General features: G+C 38.8%; 1 protein-coding gene across 18 annotated transcripts in view; it reads right to left on the reverse strand.

Moving 5' to 3' along the window:
- Positions 1-22,482, reverse strand: part of Ncoa3 (nuclear receptor coactivator 3) — a 126,614-nt gene that overhangs the window by 51,371 nt on the left and 52,761 nt on the right. For 2 of the 18 annotated variants that reach the window (XM_087197763.1, XM_021239052.2), the window contains exon 2: positions 18,858-18,938. The exons of 15 other annotated variants lie outside the window; for them this stretch is intronic. The gene's annotated coding sequence lies outside the window, so the exon portion shown is untranslated. Of the gene's footprint in view, positions 1-18,857; positions 18,939-20,570; positions 20,596-22,482 lie in introns of those variants that run through there. One more of the 18 variants, XM_087197758.1, reaches the window with a different exon arrangement.

Genomic DNA, 22,482 nt, shown 5'->3' on the forward strand with positions numbered 1-22,482 from the left:
ACAAAAACTCAACAAAGAAATATCATAACTGAACCAAACTTGAAAAAATGGACTTTGTAATGTCCATAGAGTGTTTCACTCCACAACATCAAAATACAAATTCATCTCAGCTGCCCATGGGATGTGCTCCAAAACACACCGTATACTAGCTCATAGAACATCCCTAAGTAAATGCAAAGGAACTGAAATTATCCCATGCTTATTATCAGACCACAGTGTAATGAAATTGAAAATCAATGGCAAAAGAAAGCACAAGAACTTTATAAATACACGGAAATTAAGTAACACCCTCCTGAACAACCAATGGGTCACAGATGAAGTTAAAGGAGAAATTAGACAGTTTCTACAATTAAACAATAATGCTAATACAAAATAATGGATGGGATGCCATGACAGCAGTTCTATGAGGGAAATTTATAGTGGTGAATTTCCATATCAGAAAAACAGAGCAAATAACCTAATGTGGAACCTCAAGCTTCTAAAAAAAGAGGGGCACATCAAGCCCAAAACTTGCACAAGGGAGGAAATTATAAAGATCAAAGCAGAAATTAATGCAATGGAGACTAAGAAAATAATATAAAGAAATTAGTGAATCAAACTGGTTCTTTAAAAAATTAAATGTAAGTGACAACCTCTCAGCCAAACTTATCAAAAAAAAAAAAAGGGAAAGACTCAAATCCATGCCATTAGGAATAAAAAAGGTAAAATCACAACAGATCCTGCAGAAATCCAGAAGATCATCAATACCTACTACTTTGATGATCTGTATTCTAGTGAGATGGAAAACACAGAAAAAATGGACAGATTTCTAGAAATATATGAATTATCAAAGCTGAATCAAGAAGATATAAAAATTCTAAATAAACTAGTATCAGTCAATGAAATTGAAGATATAATTAAAAACCTACTGGGCTAGGATGTAGCTCAGTGGTACCATGCCTGCCCGGGAAGCACAAGGTCCTGAGTTCAATCTGTGGTACTGAAAAAGAAAATTGCCCAAACTCAAAAACCTACCAAAAAGAAAAGCCAAGATCCTGGCAGATTCACTGCTGAATTCTACAAGAGATTTACAGAAGACCTAATGCTGCTACTTCTCAGCCTCTTTAATGAAACTGAAAGGGAAGCAATAGTCCCAAATTCATTCCCGGAAGCAAGCATTACCCTGATACCAAAATCAGAGAAGGATCCAACTAAAAATAAGAAATACAGGGCAATCTCCCTAATGAACATAGTCTCAAAAATCCTCAATAAGATACTGGCAAACAGTATACAGCGAACATCAAGAACACTATATACTATGACCAAGTAGGATTCATCCCAGGGATGCAGGCAGGCATGGTTCAACATATGAAAATTAATAAATGTGCCATATGAACAGAGCCAAGGACAAAAACTGTATGATCACCTCAATAGATGCAGAAAAAGCATTTGACAAGTTCAACACCCATTCATGATTAAAACCCTACAGAAAATTTGAATAGATGGTCTATCTCAAAAGATGACAAGGGCCAGGGATTTGGCTCAGTGGTTCCGCCGCCTGCCTCACAAGCGCAAGGACCCGAGTTTGATCCCTGGTACCAAAAAAAAAAAAAAAAGATGACAAAAGCCAACTATGACAAACCAACAGCCAATGTCATACTAAATGGACAAAAACTGAAAGCTTTCACTCTAAAATCAGGAACAAAGGCTGAGGATGTAGCGCAGTGGGGTCGCACCTCCCTGGCAAGTGCAAGGTCCTGAGTTAGAACCCCAGTACAAAAAACAAAAGGGGGGGGTGGGATCAGGAACAAGACAAGGATGTTCACTGTCACCACTCTTACTCAACATAATTCTGGAAATATCAGCCAGAGCAACTAGACAAGAGAAAGAAAAGGATAGGAAAGGAAGAAGTTAAATGATCATTATTTGCAGATGACATGATATTCTACATAGAAGACTCCAAAGTCTCCACCAAAAGACTTCTGGATTTAATAACCAAATTCAGTAGTGTAGCTGGATGTAAAGTCAACTCAAAAATCAATAGCACTCCTGTATACAAATAACAAACTTACTGAGAGAAATTAGGGAAACAACACCTTTCACAAAAGCATTCCAAAACATGAAATTAAATACCTAGGAATCAAAGACCTTTACACTGAAAACATTACTCTGAAAAGGGAAATTGAAGAGAATATTAGAAAATAGAAAGATATCTCTTGTTCTTGGGTAGGAAGAACCAATATAGTGAAAACAGCCATACTTCCAAAATTTTTATACAGATTTAATGCAATCCCAATCAAAATACCAATAGCATATCTCACAAAATTAGAAAAAACAACTCTAAAATTCATCTGGAACTGTAAGAGACCTAAAAACCAAAAGTAATTCTGGGCAACAAAGGCAAGGCAGGAGGCATCACAATTCCTGACCTGAAATTATATTATAAAGCTACTATGACAAAAAAAAGCAAGATGTTTGTTCCTCAGACAAAGGTCTACTATCTAGGATATATAAAGAACTCAAAAAAATCAGACCCCCCAAATATAAAGACCCAATTCAAAAATGGGCATGTGAAATGAAGAGACATTTCTCAAAGAAGTAAAAGCAGCAAATATATGAAAAAATGTTCAGTATCACTGGTCATTGGAGACATGCAGATGAAAGTAACACTGAGATTCCACCTCACCCCAGAAAGAATGGCTGCTATCAAGAAATCAACCAATAGGCCAGGGATTTAGCTCAGTGGTTCTGCCGCCTCCCTCGCAAGCACAAGGCCCCAAATTCAATCCCCAGTAACAAAAAAAAAGAAATCAACCAATAACAAATGCTGGTGGGATTGTGGGAAGAAAGGAATCCTTCTTCATTATTGGTAGGAGTGCAGACTGGTGCAACCACTGTGGAAATCCAATGGAGACACCTCAAAAAACTAGGATTAGAAGTCCCATTTGACCCAGCTATTCCTCTGCTGGATATCTTCCCAAAAGAATTAAAAGAACCACACTACAGGGCCGGGGATTTAGCTCAGTGCTTTCACCGCCTGCTGCGCAAGCGCAAGGACCCAAGTTCGATTCCCGGTACCAAAAAAAAAAGAACCATACTTCAGTGATATATGGCTCACCCATCTTTTTAGCTGCACAGTTTGTAAAAGCTAACAACTTGGAAACAGTCCAAGTGCCCATCAACTGGAGTTGATGGAGTACTACTCAGCATAAAGAACAAGAAACTAGAGACATTTATAGTTAAGTGGATGCACATTGAGGCCATACTCTTAAGTGAAATAAACAGGACACACATGTGTAAATGTCGAAAAGTTTCTCTGGTGTGAAAAACTAAAAATGTAAATGAGGATCAAAATGTATAATTGAGGGCTGGGGATTTAGCTCAGTGGTGACACCACCTGCCTCACAAGCGCAAGGACCCGAGTTCGATCCCCAGTACCAAAAAAAAAATGTATAACTGATATTGTGAAATAGGAAGAAAAGGTCTACAGGAGTAGGGGAAGTGGGAGGGGTGGGGAAAGGAAAGAAGGGAAAAGAAAAAATATGAGAAAAGGAAAAAATGGAAACAAAGCCTTTATAAATAGGGAAGGGTGGAGGGGGTGAAGGGAGGGCAGAGGAAAGGGGAAAAAATAAGAACCAAGATACATCATGTAAAGGCACAAAATCCCAATGATGAATGTAACTGGGTTGTATATCTAAAATGCACCAATAAACTTAATGAAAAAAGAAAACCAGCATGGTACTGGCAAAAAAAAGACCATCAATGGAACTGAAAGATCTATGGAACAGAAGATGCAGAACCAACTCCAAGCATACTCAGCCACCTTATCTTTGACAAAGGAGCCAAACACCTTCACTGGAAGAAAGATAGCCTCTTTAATAAATGGTACTGGAAAAGCTGGCTTCCCACATGCCAAAGATTGAAACTAAACCCATATGCTTGCCAGGCAGGTGCAGTACCACTGAGCTAAATCCCCAGCCCTCAAATAAATCTTATCTCACTCCAAAGAAAAAAAAACTCCACTAGGCCCTAGATCCTGAAGGTTTTCTTTTATTTTAGTTTCCCCCTAAAAGTGGTATAGTTTTATATTTGAGAAGAGAGAGGCAGATCATGGTTCTGGATGCTGAAAAGTCCAAGCATATGGCACCCATATCCTCCAAAGGCCTTTATGCTACTAGTACAGGTGGCACAACTGGGGCTGGGAGACCACTCCTACTGGATCCCCCAGATTTGGACAATACTCGAGAGCCAATCATCCTTCCAGAGTCCTAAGGAAAGCAGAAATAAAAATAACAAAAGTCCCAGGAAATCTCTAAAGCCTCAAGCCAGGGCACATGTGTGTTAGATCTTAGGGCCGACCTTCAATAACTTTTCCCCATTCAAACCTCCTTAAAGGTTCACACATATGGACTGCACCTCATGTATGTGATTTAATTAGAAAGAATTCTGGGATGAGCATGCCCATTACCATACCTTTGAGATAACTCAGCCCTGTCAATCATTCCTATCAATCTTATCCAAAGATCCAATGAGAGCCACTATGGATGGGGTACACATCTTTTAAAATCTGAAAGCTTGATTTAATCTGTGTTTTTTATTCCCTGTTGTCCTTACAACACTTTTCTGTTCATGCTACCTTTTTGTTTCTATTCACACCAATCTGCCCTGAGCACACCTTCCTGTTATTTTCAATAGCTGCTTTTTCTTTTCCCACTGGATATACTCTCTGCTTGCCATACACAAGAATCTGGAATCTATCTCTCAGATCCATCTCCCCCTACTGAGGTAGAATCGAAGAAATAGAAAGTAGAAAGAAAAGAGCCAAGGAAATTGAGATTTTAAGTTTGTATTTTTAAGAAAAACTGCAGCTTCAAGATAAGTTTTTTTCCTGCTTCTGGAGGCCACCCTGGTTTGTCACAACCCCCCACCCCTTCCTTCCCTCCTTAAAGAGAATACTGTTAAATTCCTAGGTCCTTTTTACAACAGCCTATAAATTCCCAGGCACTGGACCCATCCTTTCACCTACAAATTGCCCTTTCCTCCAGACCAGGATGCAGTAACCTTGGCCACAGCATATCTCAACTTTAAACAACATATCTCAACTTTAAATGCATATAAATGGCTTTCGCTGTAACCTGACAGTGAGAATACACATCCTAGATCATCTATCTTGAAGACACCCCTTAAATGTACCCCACTCCAACTTGTAAGATGTCACATTTCTCTGAGCACCTGTGCTCCATTCTTTGAGTGCACCCTATATCTCTATCTCTAACACGCTTTCTCATGTCTCTTTTACCAATGTGTCCTGATATTCTTTCTATGCAAGTGGAGTCAGTGAACTGAACAAACTTATTTTAAAGGGGTGGGTTAAGTCCTTTGTTTCAGCCTTGGGCACCCCCAACGCCTTGCCTGGTGACAATATCACTACTTCGTCCCACAGGAGAAGGGCAAGCAGTGTATAAGACAGAGAGCAGAGAAGGAAGAACTTTATCTCTTTATCAAAGTCATTCCCATAATTAATCCAATTCCAAGACAAATCATTAATCCATTACCTAATTACTTTATACTTTGTAAGGTCTGTTTATTTTCCTTTTCTTTTCACCTCTCCCCAGTACTAGGGGTTGAATCCAAGGCCTTCACATCACCCATTTTTTATTTTGAGATAAGGCCTCCCTAAATTACTAGATTGCCTAGACTGAGCTCAAACTTGCAATTCTCCTGCCTCTGCCTCCCACAGTACAGGGTTTACAGTCATGTGCCATCATGCCCTGCTAATGTCCTACACTTCTTTTTTTTTTTGGTACCAGGATCAAACTCAGGACCTTGTGCTTGTGAGGCAGGCACAACGCCACTGAGCTAAATCCCTGGCCCTGTCCTACTTCTTAATACACAATGACAACTAAATTTCAAAATGAGTTTTGGAAGATATTCAAATATAATTCATGTTACGATCCATAGATAAAAATAGTGCTTGTGAACTACTCTTTTGTTGTTGTTTTGTTTTTGAGACAGGATCTTGCTATGTAGTTCGGGCTTCCTTGAACTCTCCATGTGCCAGGCTGGTCTTGAACTCACAGCAATCTCCTGCCTCAACCTCCAGAGTGCTGGGATTACAGGCATACACCACCATGCCTGGCTCATTATTCCTATGTAAACACTTCAAATATTTTGTATAAACCTAATACTGAAAGTTTTTCTGTCAAAGAATCTGTAGAAACAGAAGAACTTATTAAAAGGGGCACTGGGGTCACAAGTAACAATTTCTTCCTTGAAAAATAATGTTAATATTCATAGTTGCACACTGTGCAATTTTGTAAAAGACACTGACAATTTAGCTCTGCTAAATGTAAAATTCCTTTCACTATACATCATTCTTTTCTTCTTTTTTTTTTTTTTTGCAATACCAGAGATCAAACTCAGGACCTTGAACTTGCAAGACAGGCGCAGTGCCACTGAGCTAAATCCCCGGTCCTCACTATAAATCATTCTTAATAAAAGGGCTTCCTTTTCAACTGCCAAAATAAAATAGAAAGGGACTTAGGCTTATTATTTCAGATGAAATGAAGAGAAAACCACTTAGTAATGAAATATCAACAACTTAACATGGTACCTTCAAATCACAAAACCAGGCTTATCAAAAATGAAGCAGAGTTGATCCCCTGTACCAAAAAAAACAAGCAGAGGAGCCCGGGATTTAGCTCAGGAGTGCCTCATCTGCCTTGCAAGTGCAAGGTCCTGAGTTCAATCCCCAGTACAGAAGCGGGGGGGGGGACCCGGACGGACCCCAAACAGAAACTCTCACATACATCAAAAATTTAAATTTCAACTTTCAAAAAGTAAACAGAAGAAAAAGTTGAAAATTTTTTAAAGTAAATAAATTTCAACTTGCTTCCCAGGACCAAGGAATCAAGGTCTTAAACTACTGAATCGTCTCTACAAATGAAAAGTAGGATTACAGCTATGTGTAGCTAATTTATATTCTGAAGTCAGAGTTGGTCTCCTATTATCTTGCAGGAAGTTAATGTGATCTGCATACCGATCCATCCAGTAGATTATAGTATCTGAAAACTATCCACCATAAAAGGTGTTTTTATTTAACAAGTTTGCCAACACATTATGAACTTTGCAGTTTTATTCTAGAATTCTTTTTAATTTGCTATCACAATCTAATTTTAAAGAAAAATTTAAAGGCTAAGAACTAAAACTAAAAATCATGTAATTTCAATTTTATTTGTTACCATCCAGAAAAATAAAATAATAACTCTTAAAAATATCTTTTCAAAAAAATAGCAATATGCCAATTGACTTAGGGGGAAAAGAGCTGCTATTTTTCCAATTTCTATAGGAGGACCAAATTTTATGGTAGGGAAATGAAGAGCTAAATCACATATGTAATACAAGAGTACTATCTGGAACGTGTTACCCTTTTTTTTGGTGCCGGGGGGTCGAACTTGGGACCTTGTGCTTGGGAGGCAGGTGGCAGAACCACTGAGCTAAATCCCCGGCCCCTGTTTTTTTCTAAATGAACAATTACTAAAACTTCATCTCCATCTGTTTCTATCCAGAAGAGAAAAAGGGAGGTTAATACAGTACAGTAGTTTTCTGTTCATATTACATATAAATCTGGGCCGGGGATTTAGCTCAGTGGTTTCGTCGCCTGCTGCGCAAGTGCGAGGATCCAAGTTGGATCCCCGGTACCAAAAAACAAATGCTTTTGGGCCGGGGATTTAGCTCAGTGGTTCCACCAACTGCCTCGCAAGTGCAAGGTCCAGAGTTCAATCCCCGGTACCAAAAAGAAAAAAAAGTCTCTTCAAAAACACATCTTCTAGGGCCGGGGATTTAGCTCAGTGGTTCCGGCACCTGCCCTGAAAGCACTAGGTCCTGAGTTCAATCCCTAGTACCAAAAAAAAAACAAACAAATAAAAACACATCTTTTGAAAACACTAGAGGGCCGGGGATTTAGCTTAGTGGTTTTGTCACCTGCTGCACAAGTGCAAGGACCTTAGTTCAATTCCCGGTACCAAAAAAAAAAAAAGAAAATACTAGAAACCAATAGTGTGATTTTAACTATGATTAATTACTAAGAGTTCTAATGGGGAAAGTGGACAACATGCAAAAAAGGCAAGTACTGTAAGAGAAGTGGAAACTAATAAAGAATCAAAAGGAAATGTTAAAAATCAAATAGACTATAACAGAAATAAAAAGTGCCTTTGATGGGTGCAGCCACAGACTGGAACAGTTGAAGTGGAGAAGGGGAAATTCTGGAAAAGGCAAGACTGTAGTGACAAAAATTGAGGAGCTGGAGGTCTCCTATGGCCACTAAGGGCCACTGAAAGGACAAAATGCATAAAGAACTTTAGGAGACAGTGGTAAAGTTTTCTATCATGCTTGTGATAATTACATTTGTCAAAACTCAGGGCCGGGGATTTAACTCAGTGGCACCGCACCAGCCTCGAAAGTGCAAGGTCCTGAGTTCGATCCCCAGTACCAAAAGAAAAAAAAACTCATTAAATGATAAGCTCTTGGGCCGGGGATTTAGCTCAGTAGTTTCGCCACCTGCTGCCCAAGTGCAAGGACCCCAGTTTGATCCCTGGTACCAAAAAATAAAATAAAATAAAATATAAGCTCTTTTCTTTTAAATTTTTATTAGGACATGTTACAGCACATAGTGGTTATATTCATTGTGGGAAGTTGCTACATATACATAATACTTAATTCTTTTATGTCCCAATCCCCTCCCTCCCTCTTAAATCATAAACTTAAGATTGTGAATATGTGAATAATCTGACGTGAATTAAATATCAAGAGAAACGCATCCCACTGATTACTCCCATTCTCACTACAAATTCTATGATGTGTAGAATAGTGGGCTAGAAGAAAAGAGTTCCACATGATACCATTTCAATTGAGAAAACGAAGACACATACATCTAGTAAGTTGTGGAGCTAGAAATTAAATCAAGTCATTTTAATACAAAGGTCAAGTTCTTTTTTTTTTTTTTTTTTTTTTTTTTTTTGGTACCAGGGATTTTTTTTTTTTGTATCAGGACCTCATGCTTGCCAAGCAGGCACTGTGCTTGCTGCTGAGCTAAATCCCCAGTTTGCCAAGTTCTTAACTAATGCTAAGAAATTAGTTTTTTAAATAAACAAGAACTTGGGCTGGGGATTTAGCTCAGTGGTTCTGCAGCCTGCCTCGCAAGCACAAAGTCCCAAGTTCGATCCCCAGTACCAAAAAATAAATAAATAAATAAAATAAACAAGAACTTTCAAATGAGTGGGGGAACAAACGATGGGGGAGGAGAAAAGAAAGATGAGACAAGACAAAAAATGGAAACAAAGCTTCTGTACATAAGGAGGGGAAGAGGGATTGAAGGACAGGAAGAATAATGGGAACAAAGAAGCAAGATATATCATGTACAGGTACAAATTCCCTATGAATGTTATCACTATGTATATCTAAAATGTACCAATAGGGGGCCAGGGATTTAGCTTAGTGGTTCTGCCGCCTGCCTCTGAAAGCGTAAGGACCCGAGTTTGATCCCCAGTACCACCAAAAAAAAAAAAAAAGTACCAATAAATGTGTTGCCTCAAAAAAAAAAAAAAAGAAATTAAAAAAACAAGACCTTGAAAGTTTTGTCAGGACATCAAATATTTTATTATTTTTCTCATGGAACCTCAATATAACCATACCATTTACAGCTACTCTAATACCAGTGAATTAAAACTGGCCTAACTGAGGTCTCTCTTTTCTAAACACATTTACTAGAAATTCATTCCCACCAGCCTAAAAACCAAACAGAACATATGGATGTTAGCAGGTCATTCTGATAAATGTTCCAGTTTTTAAAATGCCCCTTTTTTTTTGGTACCAGGGATCAAACTCAGGACCCTGCACTTGCAAGGCAGGCACAGTGCCACTGAGCTAAATCCCCAGCCCCTCAAAATTTCTTAAAGAACTTCATCTTACCAAGATTTTCACCTCTTAGTCTCACTACTTGATATGCATTTATGATCAAAGAGAGAAGGAACCAATTATCAGGTATCTAAAAGGCTCTGTAATGAAGAACTACATCTGCCAACCACAGAAACTGAAAAGCTGGCAAGAGCCTGAGATCTTCTGTAAAATGTATGAACTGATCAACATGAAGAAACCGATGACAAGGTAACTACTACTCCTTCAAGTTTTCGTGCTACAAAACTCTGTCTTTCTGGCTTTAAATTTGAGATCTATTATGTATCTAGGAAAGTCATTGACAAAATTAACAATTGCTTATTTCCTTACATACAGACAAATCAAAAGCATTTCTTGAATTTTTGGTTTTTAAGGCAGAGTTGCTTTACGAGATTTCTCTGAATATGGTTCATATTTTAATTAGCAGGCATAAAAAAAAGCAGAGCTTGTAGTCCAAACAGCTACTTTTGAAATTTAGTAATTCAATTTCAAGTTAATCAGAAAAGCAAGGATAAACCCAGTTCATACAAATTAGAATGCATTTTTGTTGTAATAATACTTTTATTTTCATATCAAGAGTCTATAAGGTACCAGATTTTTAGTTAGATGTAAATGTACATGATAATTATGCTTGCCTGGGATTTAGCTCAGTGGTTTTGCTGCCTGCTGTCCAAGTGCAAGGACCCGAGTTTGAGTTCGATCCCCAGTACCAAAAACAAACAAACAGATAATTATGCCGATCTTGGCAATATTTTAAGTCCTTAATCCAATTATATGGTCCTCTCATTGCACACTCCCATTCCAGCAATCGAACTCAGGACCTTGCGCTTGCCAGGCAGGCAAAGCACCACTGAGCTACATCCTGGGCCTTTGGTACACTTTTTTTTTTTTTTTGGTACCAGGGATCAAACTCAGATTGCTCTGATTTTAACTGAGACAAAAACTGGTTTAAGAAATTTTCATGAAGTAAATCCATCCTCTGAAGAGGTTGTGCTTCAAGAGTTAATTTCAAAACAATGAATCACATTACAGCCTGAGATTCCAAAAGTAATTATTTCAAATTTTCTGTGAAAAGAATTGAATTTTTCTGATGAATAACCATAGACATACTTTCAGTGCCATAAGAATATTATATAAAAAGACTGGTTCAAGATACTCCAGCTGGAGCTGGACCAGGTAGCATACCCCTGTAATCTCTCACTCTAGGAGGCTGAGGCAGCCAAGCATAGTAAGACTCTGTCTCAAAATTTTAAAAGGGCTGGGGGATATGGGTCAGTGCAAAGACCCTGAGTTAAATTCCTAGTATTGAGCCGGGCAGGGTGGCACATGCCTGTAATCCCAGAATTTGAGAAGCTGAGGCAGGAAGACTGCAGTGAGTTCCAGGCCAGTCTGGGCTACACAGTGAGTACAAGGCCAGCCTGAACTATATGGCAAGGCTCCACCTCAAAAAAAAAAAATTCTAGTATAAAATAAATAAAATATAAATATATCATACTCAGTTATAGAATGCCTGCCTATCAATGCACAAGACTCCAGGTTTGATTCTCCAGCACCCCACTCCAAAAAAAAAAAAAAAGAGGTTCAAGCCTATATTCCTTACAAAAATTTTAAAAGCTACTCAATATCACATGCTCAAAGAAGCTTAATAAACACACCTTTTTTTAAAAAAGTAAAATATGAGAAAGCCTTTTTTATGACTTCAAAAAAAACTTTGGGAGTTCTACAGCATGAGAGAACATGGTCCGTCCCACAGTGAAATTCTGAACAAACTACGGGAAACAACTATATTCAGACATTGGAAGCCAGGCAGTAAAAAACTGGTGCCTGAAAACAGGAAACATCAGTGAGACAACAACATGAGTCCTACCCACCATCACCCAAGACTACCCGGAACCAAATTTCAGTTTACAGAAGTAGATGCAGAACCCAAACAGAACCAAACTGACAACAGACTCAGAGTGAGACTGAAGCTGTCTAGACTCCACAGGCAATTTGTCAGACTAAGGCAAGACTGGCAAACTGATTCTGAAATTTTTATTAAAATGCAAAAGATGAGAATAGCCAAAGCAGTAATGATGAAGAAAAAGTTGAAAGACTTGGCAAGTGCAAGTTGCTGAGCTTGATTCCTGGTACCAAAAGAAAGAAAAAAAAAGTAAAGTCTATAAAAGTTGAAGGACTTACACTATTTGATCTCAGGCCATACTTGGTACAGAAGACACAGAGGCATTCCTTTTTTTTTTGTTTGTGGGTGGTGTTCTTTTGGGGTTTTTTTTTGGAGACACAGTCTCGCTATGTTGTCCAGGCTGGTCCTGAACTTACTATGTAGCCCAGGCTGGCCTCAAACTCACAGAGATCCTCCTGCCTCAGCCTCCTGAGTGTTGGGATTACAGGTGTGCACTACCACACCTGGCTAAAGGAATCCCTAATAAAGTCCTGTACTACAGACAATATATGTGGGCATGACAGAACAGAAAAGAGGTCAGAAAAAGACCTTGCTCCATTATACTGAACTGATTAACTTACCAAAGCTACCTAATCTAAAAAAAGGAAATTTCAACTACAAATAGCTCTAGGCATGTATTTTAAATGCTGATTCAGGGCCAGGGCTTTAGCTAGTGGTACCGCACCTGCCTCACAAGTGCAAGGTCCTGAGTTAGATCCCTGGCACCAAAAAAAAAAAAAAGCTGAGGGCCGGGGATTTAGCTCAGTGGTTTCGCTGCCTGCTGCACAAGCACAAGGACCCGAGTTTGATCCCTGGTACCAAAAAAGAAAAAAAAAAAAAAGAAAACCAATGAAAAAAAAAAGCTGATCCAGAGATGGGTGTACCTCAATGATAGAATGCATGCCTAGCATGCACAGGCCCTACGTTCAGGCACACGCGCGTGCGCGCACACACACACATACTTCAACCTTTTCCTCACACCATTCACAAAAACTTTTTAAAAAATGGATCACAGACCTAAATATAAAGGTGAAACTATAACACTTCTGTAAGAGCCAGGTACAATGGCACACACCTGCAAGAGGACCCCTCCAAGTTTGAGACCAGCATGTGCTTGATCTAAGTTCAAGGCCAGCCTGAACTACAACTCGAGACCTTGTCGCAATTAAAAAAAATTGGGGATTGGGGGGGTGGATTTAGCTCAGTGGTGCTGCCGCCTGCCTCACAAGCCTTGGGTTCAGTTTCCAGTACCAGGGGAAAAAAAGAAACCTTCAGTAAGAAAAAATAGGAAAAACACTACCATTACTTAAGGTAAAACATGATCTCTTAGGGCTGGGGATTTAGCATAGCGGCACAGTGCCTGCCTGGCAAGCGTGAGGTCCTGAGTTCCATTCTCCGTAACAAAAAACAAAAAAAAAAGATCTCTTAGTACACAAAGAACACCAACCACAAAAGGAAAAAATTTATGTCATATACACAATGGAATACCATTCAACAATAAAAAAGAAACTTGATACAACAGTATCTATGAGGGCCGGGGATTTAGCTCAGTGGTTCCACCACCTGCCTCGCAAGTGCAAGGATCCGGGTTCAATCCCCGGTACCAAAAAACAAAACAAAATAATATCTATGAATCTTTTTAAAATATACATAGGCTGAGTGAAAACACTATTGCAGTTTTACTACAGGCAAACAGACACTGCTGATCAAAGCCAAAATAGCACAACCTCTATGAAGTAAACTGACAACTTCCAGCAGTTCTGCTTGCAGAAATTTACTGTGAAGGGCCGGGGATTTCAAGGTTTAATCCGTGGTACCAAAAAAAAAAGAAATTTACTGTGAAGATACACCACACAACAGTATGAAAATGTAAATTCACAAGGTTTTTCATTACAGCAGCATTTTAATTACAAAACACTGGAAACAACCGAAATAATATCCATAGAAAGAAAGTTCTTAAATAAACTATAATATATGCAAAGAATGGAATCTATGCATTTATATACAAATTAACATGAGGTGGGGTAAGAAAATGAGGTGTATTTAATAGGTTCAGCATTTCAGCTTGGGAAGATAAAATGTTCTAGAGACAGATGTTGATGGCTCCACAACAATGCAAATGTATTGAACGCTGTAGAACTAAACAATTAAAAATGGTAGGGCTGGGGATTTAGCTCAGTGGTTCCGTCGCCTGCCTCGCAAACACAAGGTCCGGAGTTCGATCCCCAGTACAAAAAAAAAAAAAAAAAAAAATGGTAAATTTTATCCCCTTAAAATGTGAAAGATTTGACAGGAAGTGGCATTATTTCCAAGATACTTCAGTAAGGGGGGGAGTCCAAGAGTATAGTAGATTGTCTTTTGTGTAAACAAAAATGAAACAAACACTAATCTGCTTATCAAAAAAGAAACAGGATAAAAACAGTATAAGCCAGAAAAAATTATTTATGACAAAAAACGAGAGAAAATGTTGTGGAATGGGTAGAAAGGGGAATTTATACTCTGTGTAATGGTTCTGACTTTTGTTCTGGTTTTTTGTAGGGCTGGGGATTGAACCCCAAGGCCTTACACATGCTAGGCAAGCACTCTATCACTGACCTGCACCCTCAGCCCTGGTTTTGACTTTTGAAAGCATACTAATATTTTACATATTCCAAAATTAAAATCAATCAAAATAGGGAGGAACATAAAACCTTCAAAAAATCAAGCAAGTAAGCAAACACAGCCAGGCATGGTAGCTCACACCTATAATTCCAGTTACCTGGGAGGACAAGGCAGGAGGAATTTTTTTGAGACAGGGTAGCATCTCACTACAAAATTCACGTTGGGGAGCCAAGGATTTAGCTCAGTGGTGCCATGTCTGCCTCACAAGCACAAGGTCCTGAGTTTGATCCCTGGTACCCCCCGCCCAAAAAAAGTTCCATGTTGACCTTGAACTCACAACGTACCCAGGGTGGCCTCAAATTCATAGCAATCCTCCTGCCTCAGCCTCTCAAATGCTGGGATTATGGACATGTGCCATCACCCCAGCTTGGCAGAAGATTTCAAGTTGGAGGCCAGTCTGGCAACTCAGCAAAACCCTGTCTCAAAATAATACTTTAAAGGAGTTGGATATGTAGCTTAGTTCTAGAATACTTGCTTAGCATGTGAAAGGCTTTAGGTTCAACATCTAGTACCACTAAATAAACACACAAACAAACCTAATTATAATTCCTATTAATAATTAGATTAAGAGCCAGGGATTTAGCTCAGTGGTTCCGCTGCCTTCCTCACAACCACAAGGTCCCGAGTTCAATCCCCAGTACCAAAAATAATAATAATTAGATTACATATAAAGTGGGCCAGGGATTTAGCTCAGTGGTTCTACCGCCTGCCTCGCAAGCAGGAGGACACAAGTTCGATCCCTGGTACCAAAAAAAAAAAAAAAAAAAAAGATTATATGTAAAGTAATGTGGGAAGCAAAAATGTAGAAGAGAAAGAGGAGAAAACAGAAGAAAGGAAGAAGGAAAAAGCAATCCAATCCAAGTAATTTAATAGCTAATTTAAAATATTCACTCTCTTCTTGGGCAGAACTAGGAAGAGGGCTGTTAACAAATTCTCCAATCATTTTAAGTCTTTTTTTTTTTGGTACTAGGGATCAAACTCAGGACCTTGCACTTGCAAGTCAAGTGGTGAAACCACTGAGCTAAACCCCCGGCCCTCCATTCATTTTAAGTCTTTTTATTAGTTAAATGGGCAACACAATTCTAAAATAACCTTAGATGTATTATAGAACTGAATAAACATACTGATAATTTTAAAAACCAAAATTCTCGGGCCAGGGATTTAGCTCAGTGGTTCCAATGCCTGTCTTGCAAGCACAAGGTCCCGAGTTCAATCCCTGGTACCAAAAAAAAAAAAAAGACACTCAGAATATTCAGATACAAAGAACCATATAGACATGAGGATAAATTCATGATTTTATATATATATATGCATTATACACACACGTTTACTTCCCAGCTTTATCTATTGAAAAGGTCAAAATGAGGGCTGGCTGTGTAACTAAGTGGTACTGTTCTTGTCTAGTTTGTATGAGGCTCTGGATTCAATCTCCAGTACCATGAAACAAAAACAAAAAACCCTAAACTAAAAGGGTCAAGATGAGGGGAGCAATAAGGAGACTGACCTTTTTGTAACTATTACAAGGGAGGGTGTGTTTGCAGACAAGAACCATAAGGAATACATTTCCATGAGGACTTTAACAATATCTGTATTATCTCCCCACATGCTGCTTACTGCTTATGAGGGATGGGAGTGTGTATTAGTTACTTTTCTCTCCTTGCCGAGATAAAATACCCAACACCAAAAGTTAACGGGGTAAGGGTTTATTTGGCTTATAATAGTTCATAACAGTTCGTAGGGGTTTCAGTCCATAATTGGCTGGCTCCAAGGCAGGGATGGCAAGCAGACATCACAAAGAAGAATCAATATGGCTCACAGAAGGTACCAAAGGCAACAAGGGAACCTAACAGCCTCTTTCTGCCCCTTTTATCTTATTCAGACTACTTAGGGTGGGTAGCACTCACGCCTTTAATCCTAGTGCCCTCAGGCCGAGCCTCACCAAGAATCAATCACACACTCTAGGTTCAGCTACCTCCAAAACAGCCTATGACCACATGGGGGGGGGGGGGGGCATCTAGACACAAACCATAGCAGAGTACAACACTGAAGAAATCTGGCAATACCTTTAGCCAAGTGATCGAAATTAACATCACAGGGAGGGGCCAGTGGATACCATACACCTCCAGAATCTCTGTGTTGTTTTCAGGATATCATGTCACCTAGGCAGTATTCCAGCCAAGAGTACGTAATCTCCATCTCATCTCATTCTGCCAGGAAGGAGAAGAGGGGATACATAGCCCTATGTTCCTGTGGCTGGGAGGAGCCAAAATTATCCTTATCATAAAAGCTAAAGAAAGGTGGTAGAGGCCAGAAGTGGTGACACATACTGGATGAGGCAGGAGGAACACTGTATGAGTATGAGGCCAGCCTGAGCTTCAAAGCAAGACCCTATCTCAAAACTAAAAATGAAAGGTGGTGGAAATATTCCAGGAAAAAAGAATCTTAAAGAGAAATAATAACTAAATGTAGTACCTGATCTCAGACTGGAATTCCATACAGGAAGTACATGAAACTCAGAGACTTTATCAGGTCAAGTAATAAGATAGAATATGGACAACAGTTTTATGTCAATGTCCATTATGAAATTCTTAATTGTACAATAGTTATATAAATACCCTGTTCTTTAAAAACAGAAGTTCTAGGAGAAAGAAGCACAGAATGTATAACTTATGCTCAAATTGTTCAGAAAAGTATACATAGCCAGGCCTGGTGCTACACACCTGTAATCCCAGCACTCTGGAAGATGGAGACAGGGAGATCATAAATTCAAGCCCAGCCTGGGCAATTTAGCAAGACCCTATCACAAAATAAAAAATAAAAAGGGACTGGGGATGTAGCTCAGTACAAAGGCCCTGTGAGGGCTGGTGATTTAGCTCAGTGGTTCCCACCCGTTTCGAAAGCACAAGGACCAGAATTCCATCCCTGGTAACAAAAGAAAAAGGAGGGGGAGAGGAGAAAGAGAGGGAGGATTGGAGGGAGAGAAAGGGAGAAACCAAAAGAATAGAAGCTCATGAATCAAGTGGCACAGTGAGTATGAGCAGAGGATATCTAGATGTTGTTTATATTTTTTTGTAAATAAAAATTTAATTCCAAACAAAGTTTTTTCCCTAATAAAAAACAATCAAGAGCCGGTGTGGTGGCACACACCTGTAATCCCAGCACTCGAGGTGCTGAGGCAGGAGAATTGCTGCAAGTTCAAGGCTAGCTTGGGCTACGTAATGAGTTCAGGGCCAGCGTGAACTACAAAGGGAGACCCTGCCTCAAAAAACCTAACTATCAAGGTAGTTCTCTGCTACATTCAAAACATCAGGACAGAATGGGTACGTACCTTAAGGAATTAAGAGATTTTGAAGGGAAACTGCAAAAACTAAGGCTAGTGACTTAGACAAATTTCCAAATAAAGAACCACTTCAAATGTCAAAGAAGGGACTTTGTAACTTACCTCCACAACTCTCAGACCCCTATTCTGTGCTGGGGATCAAAACCAGGGCCAAAAACAAACGAACAAAAAAACCAGGGCCTAATATGTGCTCAGCAAGCACTCCACCACTGAACTTAAACCCCTGGCCCCATACTGTTCTGTTTTATTACATTTTGTAAACCAGAGAAAAGGATATATTTAAGAAAACTTCTAGTAAAATTACAAGTGGGCAGAAACAATAGATAAGGAAGCAGTAAAGGGACATGGACGAAAACATGCATGATTATGGGGTCTTGACCTAGAAGAAGCTAAAATTAGAAACAGAAAGTAGAACAAATGCAAAAGACAGGAAAACAGCAAACCAGATAATGCCTGTTCACTAAATGTATCATCAAAAAGGGGTGGAATTCAAAGAAGACAAAGATTTCCAAACTAGCTAATCAAGAAAATGATAGTATTAATAAAAAGAAATTTAACTAGCTAGGCAAAGCAAAACTGCTATCTCCGCTATCAGACAACTTTTTATTTTTCCTACTCTGACGCAAAAAGCTAAGAAAGGGGTTAGGTGAAATGTTATTTGCCAGCACCAGTAATATGGGAGAATTAGTCTTCACACGTCAAATAGTAACTATGAGCTTATACTGATTCACATTTTGACTAAATGCCCTTCAAATATCCACACATGGGAGATTTCCTCTCTTCCCCTTAAAAATTGTGTTTATGAATCTACATGCAGATGTGCAATTATAGACCTATGTCTTTGCCAAATATTCCAATTACATTCACTCAACTTAAACAAGTTTAAATAAAATCATAAATTAAAGAAGCAGGTAGTATTTTCTGAAGGCTGAAGTCAAAAAATTACAAGGGATTAAGTCAAAGTAAAACTGAATTAATTACCTGGTTAACCAGTAAAATGATGTTCAAGTAGAGTTTGTTTTTAACAGTCTCTGAGTCCACTGTTTAGCAAGTATTTTGATCCTGAAGACAAAAACAAAACAAAAACAAAAAAAACACGAGGGCAGTTGAATGTCATTGTCCTTTGGTCATACAGCCATTAGTATCAGTCAAATACAAAGTAACTGTTCCCATCTCTCCATTCCCTGAACACAGAAAACAAAATCAAACCTGTCAAGCAAAATGCCTCTTCCTACGAATGTGAGTGAATGCCTTACTTTGCCATACCTCAATATTGCTGCTTAAAAAGAGGTCAGGAATGGCATACACAATATAAACAGTTTGTAAACTTGGATAATGCCAAATGGGGTGGAAGACACTGCTCCAAGGCATAAAAAGTAATCAAAACAGATGGGCACTCTAAACTTGGAGATGTTCTCACAGGTCCAAACTGAATGCTCAGGGAACAATCAAAGACACTAATACCCTGGTAGAAGCTAATATTTAATACTCCAGACCCAAAAAAAGAGAAATCAATATCCACCATATGAATGAAGAGATGGAGGGAGAAATAAAGCAAACATGCAAGTGGGAAAATGCTACAGATGTTTTCTTGCACTATGTAAGAGGATACATCTTGGTCACCAAAATGAAGGATAATGGTGAAATTGGGAGCAATTATTCAAAATACACAATACATGAGTATACAAACAGCAGGCTTTTGAACAGAAAGAAAAGGGGAGCAGTTTCTAGTGTGACAAAGAAGTGAGTCCAAAAAAAAATCTCACCTCTCCTTATGAATTTCCAAATATAACAATAAAGCCAACAATCTCAATGCCATTTTCTAGTACCATCTGTATCAAGACAACTACAATCACCACATGGTCTAAAGCTAATAAGCATTCATGCCAGAACTGACAGTTCTGTTGGGATAGGGGTCAGGAAAAAAAAATGATACATTCATAAATTCCAAGTAACAAACATTATAACATGTTCAATCCACACAGGGGACTGTCAACTACAATCTAGCTACATGGTTTGGATGGTTGTTACACTTTTGAGGTCCAAAAATAAAGAGGGTAAAGGAAGGAACACATCATATGCAACAATACAACTAGCTGTTACAATAACAGTTAAAGAGTACAACCTTTGGAGTCAGCCAGATGGAGTCTCAACTCCAAACTATCTGGGCAACCTCAATCAATTTACAACTTCAACGCTTTAATTTTTTTAATTGGGGGGGAAAGGGCACAAAGGTATAACATTTTATAAGGCTCTTATGAGGCTTAAATGAAAATATATAAATTACTTATTAGTACCTAGCACATAAAATAAGCAATTACCAAATACACAAAAGACTATCTGACACATAAGAATATCCAAGCACACAAACAAAAATTTTAAAACACAATCATTAGTTTTTGCTTTTAAATGAGTTCAATGTTTTTGAAGTTGAATTTCTAGCCTGTCTTAATTAATTAGAAGAAGATGAGGAAGATGGGGGAAGAGGTAGAAAAAACTTCTAAAAGAAACAAAAAGGGAAAAACTTCTGGAAAGAATTTCTAAGGGTTTTGTTTTGTTTTGTTTGAGACACAGTCTCACTGTTTAGTTCAGGCTGCTTGAAATCACTATGTAGCCCAGGCTGGCCTGGAACTCAGAGTGATCCTCCTGCCTCATCCTCCTAAGTTCTGGGATTACAGGTGTGTGCCACCATACCTGCCACTAAGATGTTTGGGGCCTGGTTTTAAACCAGGTTTCACTTCAGAAATGATTCTGTTGTTGTTGTTCTCTTTTTTAGGTGGGGAGAAAGAAGGATTGTGGAGCAAGTAGCACCTAAGGAACAAGAGACATGGGATACAGAAAAGAATTAAGCCAGAAAGTAACTAGGATTGTAACAAATGACCCAACAAATACTGTGGCCTAGTGTGGAAGGTTAGTGAGAGAGCATCTAGGTTTATACTGAAGTATCATACAGCTGGTTTCATATTCTTTCTCAAAAGATTCCTGACCCTGCGAATCTGCATCCCCAAACCAAAGACACAGCATCTATAAAATTCTCCCCTCTCAGGAAGTATACACCTTAACTACAGAGATTCCTAAATACTCATACATCAATAACCCATTTATCTACGAGGAACCTGGGAGGGGTGGACAGTTTAAGAACTACTACTATATAAAGTATGGAATTGTTGGAAAACTGCTGGTGAAGTTAAGCTTGTCTAGAACAAAGACTTGGCAAAGGTGACAACCCCAGATTTCTTAGGATGTTTTTGTACCTTTAACCAAAAATTATTCTTACCCCTTTTTCATAATTTGGACTTTAGTCAGTCATACATAAAAGAACCAAATTACATTGACATAAAAACTAAATTTGACACTTTCTAAAATATTAGGTACTTGAGAAGGTATGAGGGGAACCTAGCTCTAACAGGTGACTGATGAGACCTACATCACCAAAACCTGCATCCGCAGAGCTAACAGGAGCAGGGCAAGCTGACCTATATAATAGTTATTCTGAGATGTACCATGAAGACAGAACAAAGTTTCAAATGGGGAGGGAAGTTTACAGAGGAATATCCCAACTATAAAATGCTGATGTTTGGAAATGCCAACAGGACCCCCTCAAAAAAAATCCACTAAGTTTTCCATTCCTGTTGAACACAGATGAGGCAGAGGGCATGTACTCCACTACTCACACTACACCCTGTTCGTTCTATGTAGCTGATGGCATTGTTCAGACTCCCTTCTCATTTCCTAATATCCATAGACGGGGGGGGGGGGGGGGGGGGGGGCCTACTGTCTTTATGGAAACAGCTACTGCCCACCAATCTTCAAAGCACTACAGAACAAGTTGGTTCACCAATTAATGTTCAGGTTACCTAAAAGCTGCAAAAGATCTGGTAAATATACTGTCCTTTCACAGTTGATATCATTTATCAAGTGGTAAATATCCTTTGTTGAAATCACAACCATTTCACTTGCAATAATAATCAACTGCAACCAATCTGAATCTATTCTATGAGGGAAAGAATAAACAAGGTGTGAATTTTAAATCATAGGAAAATTTAAAATTGTAAGATGCCACTTTTTTGAGGCATATGCACTAAAACTCAGTAAAACCTTTTTTAACTATTTCATAGTCCACTAACGCATGTTCAAATAATTTAGAACTTATTTGCTAGCCAGGAGAACATGGCAAGTACTGATTACAAAGCTTGGTTGTTTGGTTTTTGAGTCAGGGTCTTGCTATGTAGTCTAGGCCAGCCTTCCACTTAGTATCTAGCCCAGGCTGGCCTCCAACTCCCAATGCTCTTGCCTCAGCCTCTCAAGTGTACAGGCAGGTGCCACCACCCCCAGTTCTACAAACATTTAAAAATGCTATAATATGGGCCGAGGATTTAGCTCAGTGGTGCTGCCGCCTGCCTCACAAGCGCGAGGTCCCGAGTTTGATCCCCGGTACCTAAAAATAAAAAATAAAAATACTATAATATTTTTGATAGAAATTATTACAATGCAACCATGCCTAGAAAAATAAGGACATTTTAAAAACTGATACCACTTATCCTGAATACTATAATCAAGCTGACTTACAATTTATTTAACATGATCGTTTAATAAATTATAACAT

This window comes from Heterocephalus glaber, unplaced genomic scaffold (assembly GCF_053883595.1).
Source record: "Heterocephalus glaber isolate CG9 unplaced genomic scaffold, H.glaber_assembly_v1.0 deba00001673, whole genome shotgun sequence".
Classification (NCBI taxonomy): domain Eukaryota; kingdom Metazoa; phylum Chordata; class Mammalia; order Rodentia; family Bathyergidae; genus Heterocephalus; species Heterocephalus glaber.